The sequence below is a fragment of the Phoenix dactylifera genome, chromosome 9 (assembly GCF_051530095.1).
Source record: "Phoenix dactylifera cultivar Ajwa chromosome 9, Ajwa_hap1_PhDact_Kaust_v1.1, whole genome shotgun sequence".
NCBI classification, from domain to species: Eukaryota; Viridiplantae; Streptophyta; class Magnoliopsida; order Arecales; family Arecaceae; genus Phoenix; species Phoenix dactylifera.
The window spans coordinates 8,670,014-8,681,102 of NC_143198.1; the positions used below are offsets into that span (position 1 = coordinate 8,670,014).

General features: G+C 51.4%; 1 pseudogene; it reads right to left on the reverse strand.

Moving 5' to 3' along the window:
- Positions 1 to 10,286: 10,286 nt before the first annotated feature.
- Positions 10,287 to 10,384, reverse strand: LOC148703791 (small nucleolar RNA R71; annotated as a pseudogene).
- Between the last annotated feature and the right edge of the window lie 705 nt (positions 10,385 to 11,089).

Here is an 11,089-nt window from a genome sequence, read left to right on the forward strand (position 1 = left end):
CCAAGTACTTGAAGAGCAGAGGGGCAGAATCAAAAAATTGAGAGTTGGAGAGATAGGAAGCCAAAAGAGCCTGCGACTTTAGTATTACCAGATGAGTGAGAAAGAGAGAGAATGGATGAAAATGGGAGGGAGAGATAGGAGGATTAGGAGAGAGAGAGCAATAGGGAACACTAATGCTACTTATTAGTATCTTGGGTAGAGAGACAAATGTACCTCAGTCATCCATTGCTCACAAGTCATCCACCACTTTGTGTCCACCAACCATGCATTACCCACCATCTATTGTCCATGTAAAAGAAGAGAAAGAAGAGAAAAAGATTATGGAGAGGAGGCAAAATCTTTTTAATTCAATCATCCACTTGCCCTAATTTCCACCTAAATTTAACATGCTACTTTGAAAATCGAAAGATCCTTATAAAACCATTTGGGTTTGAACAATTGCCGGCTAAATTGGCACTCCATGCATTTATTAGAAATTAAAGTAATTTTTTAAGGACGGACCAAGTTTATGATCCTACCTAGAGTATAGATCTAACCAACCAATGGTTCAACTAGTTTAATCGACCAATCTGATCTATGTTTTGCAATGCAAATGAGTCGACTAGCTTCTTCATGTTTAAATAATCTAGCCCTGTTAGTTTTTACCAAGACCCTTTTCAGTCCATAACAAGATCTCAATGTAGGATCAAGCCTTCAAATAGCTATAGCTAACGTGTACCTAAAAACAAAATACCTCTAGCTAACAAGATGCCAAGTCCGATCACTTAGCTAGCTTGAGCTTTATGCTTTTAAGCTTATGCATTAAAAATAAAAGAGAAAAAATGCATAAGATAAATCTCCGCTATCTCCATCACTTGAGACATGGAGAGGGAGTTCAAAAATAAAACATCCTATGAGGGGGATAAGTTCCTAACTTATTGCACACTTCCACAATTACCACCTTTTAAGCAATTTTCTTAAAGGAGCCAACTAATTTCACCATTAGCTATTCACTCCTCCAATGATAGTCGACGGTTGCTTCATGACCATCTCCATGAAAAAGGAGGCACATGTCTGTTGAAATCAATTACAAAAAGCATTTACAACATAGGGGAAAGATGGTAGGCGGCAACCACATGTAGTTGGTTGCTTCATTTCACCTAAAGTATCTGAAGAGGATAGTGCTACAAGAAAAGGAGAATGTGCTCTCATTTCTATACTAGCCTCTCTACAAAGATAAATCAGAGAGTGCTCCAAAAATAGGTCAAGTCCACCAAGCTCCTACAAGCCCACTAACCACTTTGGGCTCTAGTCCTATGCCTCCTAAAGAGTAATGAAAGTGTGCGTAGGCAGGCTCAAGCATTGATTCTGCTCATGAGCAAATATGGATTAGATACTAGTTATCCATATCCATATTTGTTTTGTTTGATGAATACAAATATGGATATGGATATTAGTCGAATGAAGTAATTTATATTTATATTTATTTTAAACGGATATGGACATGTTAGATAATTAAACTTTATGATCATAAAATCAAAGTTATTACTAAATAGATGATAAATCAAGTTAATAGCATGTTAATGTAACCAATTATTTTTCTTAAAAGTTTATGAGTACTATATTAAATTAAATAAGGTCACAAATAAAATTGGATATTTGAATATAGATCGGATTGTGGTGTATCCATATCCATATCATTTTTTTTTGACAGATATAGATATGGATATTGTTACGGGGGAACTTAGCCACCATGCCCCACGTGACCGGCACGCGCGCCCAGGAAGACTACGGCTGCCCCTTGATCCAGCAATCCGACTTCGGGTCGGATATCTTCGGCTCCGCAGCCCGACTCCGAGTCGGCTGCCCCTCGATCCAGCAATCCGACCTCGGGTCGAATATCTTCGGCTCCGCAGCCCGACCCCGAGTCGGCTGCCCCTTGATCCAGCAATCCGACCTCGGGTCGGATATCTTCGGCTCCGCAGCCCGACCCCGAGTCGGCTGCCCCTCGATCCAGCAATCCGACCTCGGGTCGGATATCTTCGGCTCCGCAGCCCGACCCCGAGTCGGCTGCCCCTCGATCCAGCAATCCGACCTCGGGTCGGATATCTTCGGCTCCGCAGCCCGACCCCGAGTCGGCTGCCCCTTGATCCAGCAATCCGACCTCGGGTCGGATATCTTCGGCTCCGCAGCCCGACCCCGAGTCGGCTGCCCCTTGATCCAGCAGTCCGACCCCGAGTCGGTTGCCCCTTGATCCAGCAATCCGACCTCGGGTCGGCAATCTCTTGACAACAACAGACTGTTCTCCTGAGGCACGCCGCGGCCCCCTGCTCCACTACTCTCTGCAACGGCCGAATCCGGCGCTGCCCCACGATCCCCTGTAACAACCGTACAAAGCGGAGCTCCACTACGCCCTGCCATGGCCGTACCCGGCGCTGCCCCACGACGCCCTGTAACGGCCACGTCAGTGGCAACCCCATCGTGCCACACGATGACCAATCCCCAGAAAAACCCCCCAGCCTGATATATATGGGGCTGGGGGGAAGGGGGAGGGGAAGCAAGATTCTCCATAGCATCATCTTACCTGCTACCTCTCCTTCTCCTTCGATTCCCTCTAACTTGATCGTCGGAGGGCCCCCACTACCCCAGTGGTGGTGCGAGGCTTGCTTGCAGGTTTTCCGGCGGAAGGTGGAGCGCAACCAAAGCAATTCAAAGGGAACCCCGTTCACACCGCTGTGCCAATCATTCTCGGTTTGGACCCCCAGCAACAGTTGGCGCTAGAGGAAGGGACCCGGATCTCAGAGCGATCGTAATGGCACGGCGAGGTGGTCATGGAGCTTCCAATGCTTCCGGTCGCGGGGCCTCTCGCGCCACTGGCCGGGAGGCCGCTGCATCTCCAACACGCTCTCAGCAACACTCCACCGCCCCACCGCCCATTCAGATGGTCGAAGCCGCCCAGTTCGACCAGCTAACCCAGCAGGTTCGCACCCTCGTGGAGGCGGTGCAGAATCTGCAGGGTGCGATGTCCCGGGCGCCGCAGCAGGCTCAGGAGCCGCCGCTGCCTGAGCGTTCGCCTGTCCTCCTCAACCCGCGCTCCTTCCTCTCCCATGGGGAGGAGCGCCGGTGCGAGGAGGATTCTCGAGCACGCTCCATTCTGCCGGGACCTTCCCACCGGAGCTGCGCGGGGTACGAGAGGCGGGCCCGGGCGCGTTCCCAGACCCCCCAGTCCTCGAGGAACCCGCGCTCTAGTCGGTCCCCCTCTCGCCGCTCCTTGTCTCCCACCCACCGGTCGCGCTCCCTGGACCGGCGGGTGGACGATCTCCACCGACAACTCCAGGTCCTGAAGGGTCATTCCAAAGATCCCTTCGCTGACTTAGAGATCTCCTCCCAGCCGGCGCTCGCCTCGAGGATCCTGCGGACCCCGAATCCGCCGGGGTTCAAAATGCCGGCGATCGAGCCCTATGACGGGGCGGCGGATCCGCGGGATCACGTCGAGAGTTTCAGGACCCTTATGCTCCTCCACGGAGCATCAGATCCCCTTCGCTGCAAGGCTTTCCCGGCAACCCTCCGTGGTCCAGCGAGGGCATGGTTCGCCGGGCTGGAGGCTGACTCAATCCGGTCCTTCGACCAGTTCACTCGCCTCTTCATCACTCATTTCGCCGTCAGTAGCCGGCGGCGACTGGTCTCCGACTCCCTCTTTGATGTCCGGCAAAACGAGGGAGAAAGCCTGCGGGATTATCTTACCCGCTTCAACAGGGCTACGCTGGAGGTCCGGAACCTGAGTCAGGAGGTAGCTCTTTCAGCCCTGAAGCGTGGCTTCCGGAAGGGCAGACTCACCTTCTCCCTGGACAAACGCCTGCCGCGGAGCTTCCCAGAGCTGTTGTCCCGGGCGAACCAGTATGCGGACGCCGAGGAGGTGGCCACCCACCGGAGCAAGGAGGCCGCCGAGATCCCTCAAAAGCTTGGGAAGAAAAGGCGGAAAGAGGCACGCCAGAGGAGGAGCCCGACGCCTCAGCGTCGGCGCAGAAGCCCGTCGCCGGCGAAGAACCACGGCGCCCCACGCCCTCGTTCTCCACCCCGACGTTTTCACCGGTACACCCCTCTCCTGACTCCTCGGGCCCAGATCCTTATGGAGATCAAGGGGCGGGAGGACCTCCCGGCCCCGAGACAGATGCGGAGGATCCCTGGGAAGAGGCCCTCCCGGGCGTACTGTGAGTACCACCGAGACCACGGCCACGACACGGAGGACTGCTTCCAGCTTCGGGACGAGATCGAGGCTCTCATCCGCCGGGGGCGTCTCGGTCGATATGTGAGCGACCGACGTCCCCCCGCAGACCCGCGTCCTGCCGACCCGGCCCCTCCGGAGCCTCGGGAGCAGAATCGACCCGTTGCGGGCGTAATCCACACTATCACTGGGGGCTGCCCCCGGCCCGTGAGGAAAGCAGGAGGCTCGACGGAAGCGTTAGGGGCGGCCGTCGCAAAGAGGCAGAGGGTCGGCAATGTAATCACCTTTTGTGATGAGGATGTAAAGGGGGTTCAGACCCCCCACGATGACGCCATGGTGATCTCCCTCACTATGGCAAACTATGATGTAAGGCGTGTTCTTGTGGATAGTGGAAGCTCAGCTGATATCTTGTTTTACGAGACCTTCCAAAAGATGGGCTTGTCCAGACAATTGTTGCACAAAATATCCACCCCCCTCATAGGATTCACCGGTGACGCTGTCCCGGCGGAAGGTGTCGTTGAGCTACCTGTGACTGCGGGCGTCGCACCCGCAGAAGCCACGGTGCGACTCGGGTTCTTGGTCGTCCGTGTTCCCTCGGCCTACAACGCTATCCTCGGACGACCCGGACTGAACGCCCTTCGCGCGGTGGTCTCTACGTACCACTTGCTCATGCGGTTCCCCACGGCGGTCGGGATCGGGGAGGTCCGAGGCGACCAACCGACCGCACGGCAATGTTTCCTAGCGACCCTCAAAGGGAAGAAGCCCGCAGAAGCCCTAAGCGTCGAGTCCCTTGATGCCAGAGACGAGGTGGCCTTGCGGCAGGGGGAGCCGGCCGAGGGTGTGGTCGAAGTTCCCCTCGAGGAAGGCCGCCGGGACCGGGTGGTCCGGGTCGGCGCCAATCTCGACCCGGGAGCTCGGGCCCGGTTGGTGGAATTCCTCCGAGCCAATGCCGATGTATTTGCCTGGTCGGCGGCCGATGTACCTGGGATCGACCCGGAGGTCATTTCTCATGCCCTCAACGTCGACCCGACCCACCGGCCAGTGAAGCAGAAGAAGAGACACTGTGCCCCGGATCGGATCCGGGTGGTCGACCAGGAGGTAGACAAACTCTTGGAGGCAGGATTCATAAGGGAGGTGAGTTACCCCGAGTGGCTGGCAAATGTTATACTTGTCCGGAAGGCGAGCGGAAAGTGGAGGATGTGCGTCGACTATACCAACCTGAACAAGGCGTGCCCTAAGGATAGCTTCCCGCTTCCGCGGATAGACCAACTGGTCGACGCGACTTCCGGATATCAGCTGCTGTCTTTCATGGACGCCTTCTCCGGTTACAACCAGATAATGATGGCCCCACAGGACGAGGAGAAAACTGCCTTTATAACGGACCGGGGGCTGTACTGCTACAAGGTAATGCCCTTCGGTCTGAAGAACGCTGGCGCCACTTACCAGCGCCTCGTCAACAAAATCTTCAAAGAGCAAATCGGCCGGAACATGGAGGTGTACGTGGACGATATGCTGGTGAAGAGCCGCCAGGCAGACCAGCACATCGTGAATCTGGAGGAGACTTTCACCACCTTACGGAAGTTTCGCATGAAGCTGAACCCAGCGAAGTGCGCCTTTGGCGCTTCGGCCGGGAGGTTCCTTGGTTTCATTGTCAACCAACGGGGTATCGAAGCCAACCCGGACAAAATCAAGGCCATCCAAGGTATGTCCCCTCCGACCAAAGTAAAGGAAGTTCAGGAGCTCGCTGGAAGGGTCGCCGCGCTCGGACGATTTGTGGCAAAATCGGCCGAACGCTGCCAACCATTCTTCAAGGTGTTAAAACGCCCAAAAGACTTCCTCTGGACTGCCGAATGTCAAGCAGCATTCGACCAGCTCAAGGAATACCTGGCGTCTCCTCCCCTACTGTCCAAGCCGCAAGAAGGGGAGATGCTCTACCTCTATCTGGCGGTCTCCCCAACCGCGGTCAGTGCGGTGCTGGTTCGGGAAGAGGCAAAGCTCCAGAAGCCTGTGTACTACATCAGCCGGGTCCTACGGGACGCCGAGACGCGGTATACGAAGGCTGAAAAGATCGCCTTCGCGCTGCTGACCGCGACCAGGAGGCTCCGCCCCTATTTCCAGGCCCATTCTGTCACCCTCTTAACTGATCAACCGTTACGACAGATCCTCGGCAACACCGAGAATGCGGGACGGCTGGTAAAGTGGGCAGTAGAACTCGGTGAGTTCGACATCCGCTACCAGCCTCGACCCGCCATCAAGGCCCAGGTGCTCGCGGACTTCCTCGCTGAGTGCACGGTGCAGGAGGCGGAACCTAGACCGCCGGAAACGCCCAGCCTCGACCTCCCGACCTGGACGCTTCACATCGATGGGTCGTTGAACCCCGAGGGTGGAGGGGCCAGGCTGGTCCTTACCAGTCCTGATGGAGTGATAGCCGAGTATGCCTTGAGGTTTGGATTTTCAGTTACCAACAACGAGGCGGAGTACGAGGCCCTAGTCGCAGGACTCAAACTCACCGGAGAGCTCGGCATCCGGCGTTTGAAGGTCTTCACCGACTCCCAGCTGGTGGTCGGGCAGGTCCGTGGGGAGTTCGAGGCCCAGAGCCCGACCATGCAGAACTACGTCCGGAAGGTGCAAGCACTCATTCCCGACCTCGGCAATGTCGACATCCAGCAGGTTCCCAGAAGCGAAAATGCCAGGGCCGACAGGTTGTCCCGCTTGGTGGGCGCAGAGGCGCACAACTTGTCGAGGGCAATCTACCTGGAGACCCTGGATGCCCCGAGCATCGGCGAGGCTGGAGCGGTGATGGCGATTGATCCGGAGCCGTCTTGTATGGACCCGCTCGTCGCCTACCTCGCCGAAGGGATCCTCCCTGAAGACGAAGATCAAGCTCGGCGACTTGTCAGGAAGTCCGCCCACTACGTACTCTATGAAGGGAGGCTGTATCGGACCTCGTTTACCGCCCCCCTCTTAAGGTGCCTCCGCCCCTCGGAGGCGGCCTACGTCCTCGGCGAAGTCCATGAGGGCGTCTGCGGATCGCACTCGGGGGCTAGGTCCTTGGCGCACAAGGTCATGAGGCAAGGCTATTATTGGCCTACCTTGTTGGAGGACTCAAAGGATCACGTACGGAAATGCGACGCCTGCCAGCGCCACGCCAACGTCCAGAGAGCCCCTTCTGTCCCCTTGGCACCAATCACCGCACCCTGGCCCTTCGCACAGTGGGGAATGGATATCCTCGGACCATTCCCCGTCGCTTCCGCCCAGCGGAAATTCTTGATTGTTGCAATCGACTACTTCACCAAGTGGGTGGAGGCAGAGCCGCTGGCCACTATCACGGAGGCGCAAGTCCGGAAGTTCGTGAAGAAAAACATCATTGTTCGATTTGGGGTACCCCGGGTCCTCATCTCGGATAATGGTCGACAGTTCGACAACAAGCATTTCCGTGACTTCTGCGAGAAATTCGGGATCGAGCATCGGTTCACATCTGTGTCGCATCCCCAAACCAACGGTGAGGCCGAGGTGACAAACCGGACAATCCTCCAAGGAATTAAGGCGCGAATCGGTCGGACGGGGCAAACTTGGGTTGAAAAACTCGAGAACGTCCTTTGGGCATATCGGACCACGCATCGGACCCCTACCGGGGAGACGCCTTTCAGCCTAACCTATGGCACGGAAGCGGTTGTCCCCGTGGAGCTCGGACTCCCCTCGCCCCGGGTGGCTACGCACCGACCCGAGGCCAATTCGGAGCAACTCCGAGGAAACTTGGACCTCTTGGAAGAAGCGAGGGAAATGGCGCAGGTTCGGATGGCGATGTATCAGCGGAGGGTGGCCCGATATTATAACTCCAAGGTCCGACCAAAACTTTTCAGAATCGGAGATCTGGTGCTAAGGCGAGCCAAAGCATCTCAACCCGCGGAAGGTGGGAAGCTGGCGCCAAATCGGGAAGGCCCGTATAGGGTTCGCTGGGTAAACCGACCTGGCTCCTACCAGTTGGAGGCCCTAGATGGTCGAGAAATTCCAAGGAGCTGGAATTCCGCTAACCTACGGGTGTATTACCAGTAGAAAGACAAAGCCAGAAAGACAGTTCAAAAAATGTATAGTCCTTTTCATTTCAATAATTCTTGGTCACAATGGCGTGTTCGTGTGATTACAAAGAATTCCCAGAGGGGGATTGGGGAGTAAAGAAAGTAAGGAAGAGGTGGGGACTCCGTAGAGTTGAAGATCCGGGATCCCGAACCCTCCACCCGAAGCAGCTGCAATCCCACCGGGCGTGGGTGCTTCTCCCCGGAGGCGCCATCGACGCCTCATGCAAAAGACGAAGAGCCGGCGCGGACGAAGAAGAAGTGGACGAAGAAGGAGTTCACACTGCTCCTAGAGGAACGCCACCACCAAAGGATATTCCGGCCCTCCCCAAGAGAAGGGGAGGGAAGGAATACAAGGGAGAAGAGCGCGAGGAGGCGCGATTGTTTCCGAAAAGAAAAAGAAAAAAAATGAAAGGAGGATTAATGTTTTCAATGAGTGGCTGATTTCTTAGGGAGGGAGATGGAGGAACCTTTGATGTATTGCTCTTTGAAGTAAACTCTAAACTTTTGCCTTCAATGAATCATATTTACTGATATGTTTTTGATCCATGCATAGTTATTTCGTAGATAGCTCTTTAATGGATTATGATTATTGATATATGGATTGCTTTAGTATTTGATTCGTCGTAGACGTAGAAAGCACGACGGATGCTTAGAAATTGAGTTCATATATTCATGAAACATATACTATGATTAGATCTATCCTACCATTCATTTTTAATCAAAAACCATAGAGTTTATTTCTTGGATGCAATATCATCAAGGGGGATTCCAGATCCCTACCATCTTTATTTCATTGAACTTTGTTTAGTTGCATATCATCTTTGTTTTTAATTTCTGAAAATCAAAACATCATCTTAATCCACGAATTTATTGAATTAATTAATCTAAAATTATATTAAATAATCTAATATATATTTCGTTCCCTGAGGATTCGACCTCGGACTCCCGAGATTTTACTACTTGTGCGATTCTCCTGCACTTGGGAGAACAATTTTATTTTTGCATCAAGTTTTTGGCGCCGTTGCCGGGGAACGGCTGATTTATTAGTATAATTTTAGATTTAATTTTTAGTTGATTTGTTAGTATTTTTCTTTTGGAAAAAAAAAAAATCTTTATTGCTGTTTTTTTTATTCCCTGCACAGTCTGCATCAAACTCTGATATCAAAGTAATTCACCGTCTGATTGAACTCAAATTTGGTCGTCAGTTGCAGGACCTGTGTTTCTTTCATCTGAACGGTCTGATTGACATTCTGAAACTTTTAAGACTATCAGATTAATACGAAAACTTGCTGCTGTCTGTTTTGAATTTTCTGCATTTAATTGTTTGTTTAGAATTAGAATTTTATTATCATCATATCTCATTAACCCTTGTTGCTACTTGAAAATTGATAAGAACTTTAAGAAAAGATCAAGAAAAATCATTAAAAAAAAATAAAACAAAAAAAAAACAAACAAATAAATAAACTCTGAAATTTTGTATGCTAGGTTGGAATAGGGACAACACTGGACGTCTGAGTCGACAAACATTTGACAATTCCTTAGATTATAATATTGAAAATCTTACGCAAAATCTCAGATCTGGTGAGATGGCTGATGATGATGTAGGAAGTCACCATGGTGATGAAGGTAGACCCCCAGTTATGACACTTCGACAATATTTACATCCCACTAGGACTAGTCAACCTTCATGCATGATTATTCCTGATAATGTAGGACACTTTGAAATCAAACCAGGAGTAATTCAATTGCTGCCCAAGTATCATGGAATGGAATCTGAGAACCCTTATCTTCACCTTAAGGATTTTGAGGAAATTAGCATCACATTTAGAGTGCCAAATGTATCGGAAGATGTCCTTAAATTGACCTTGTTTCCTTTTTCCTTAAAGGATAAAGCCAAAACATGGCTGAACTCCTTGAGACCTAGATCGCTAGGAACATGGCATGATATGCAAAGAGAATTCTTGAAAAAATTCTTTCCTGCACAAAGGACTAACTTTTTGAAAAGGCACATTAGTAATTTCCAACAAAAAGACCATGAAACATTTTATGAATGCTGGGAGAGATTTAAAGATTTGCTACTCTCTTGTCCTCATCATGGGTTTGAAACATGGAGAACCATTAGTTTCTTTTACGAGGGGTTGTCTCCACAGTTGAAACAATTTATAGAGACTATGTGCAATGGTCTATTTTTGGAAAAGCAACCCGATGAGGCATGGGACTATTTAGACTCTCTCGCAGAGACTGCACAATTATGGGATACAGGGGATAGAGTGAATAAACCTTTGCCTAAGACTACTAGCATTCCACACGGGGGCCTTTATAACCTTAGTACTCAAGATGATATTCAGGCTAAAATGGCAGCCCTAACTAGGAAGGTAGAAGAAATTGAACTTAGAAGGATTGAACCCGTCAAGACCGTAGAACATAACAGCGAGTGTTGTAGGATTTGCGAGATGCCTGGCCATCTCACCACTGATTGCCCCACAATACCCGCATTCAAGGAAGTCTTGCACGATCAGGCCAATGTTATGAATACCTATCAAAAATCTTTCAATAATCCTTTTTCGGGTACTTACAACCCTGGATGGAAGAACCATCCAAATTTCAGGTGGAGGAATGACCAACCTCAACAAGTATATAACCCAACTCCTCCACTTCCGCAACCTCATTATGCACACCCACCCCCTCAAAAATCCAGTCTCGAAGAAACTTTGCAATCTTTCATGCAAGGTCAAGCCAAAATCAATGATGAATTAAGAAATCAACTGACAACGCTGACCACTGCTTTAAGTGCTCAAGAGAAGGG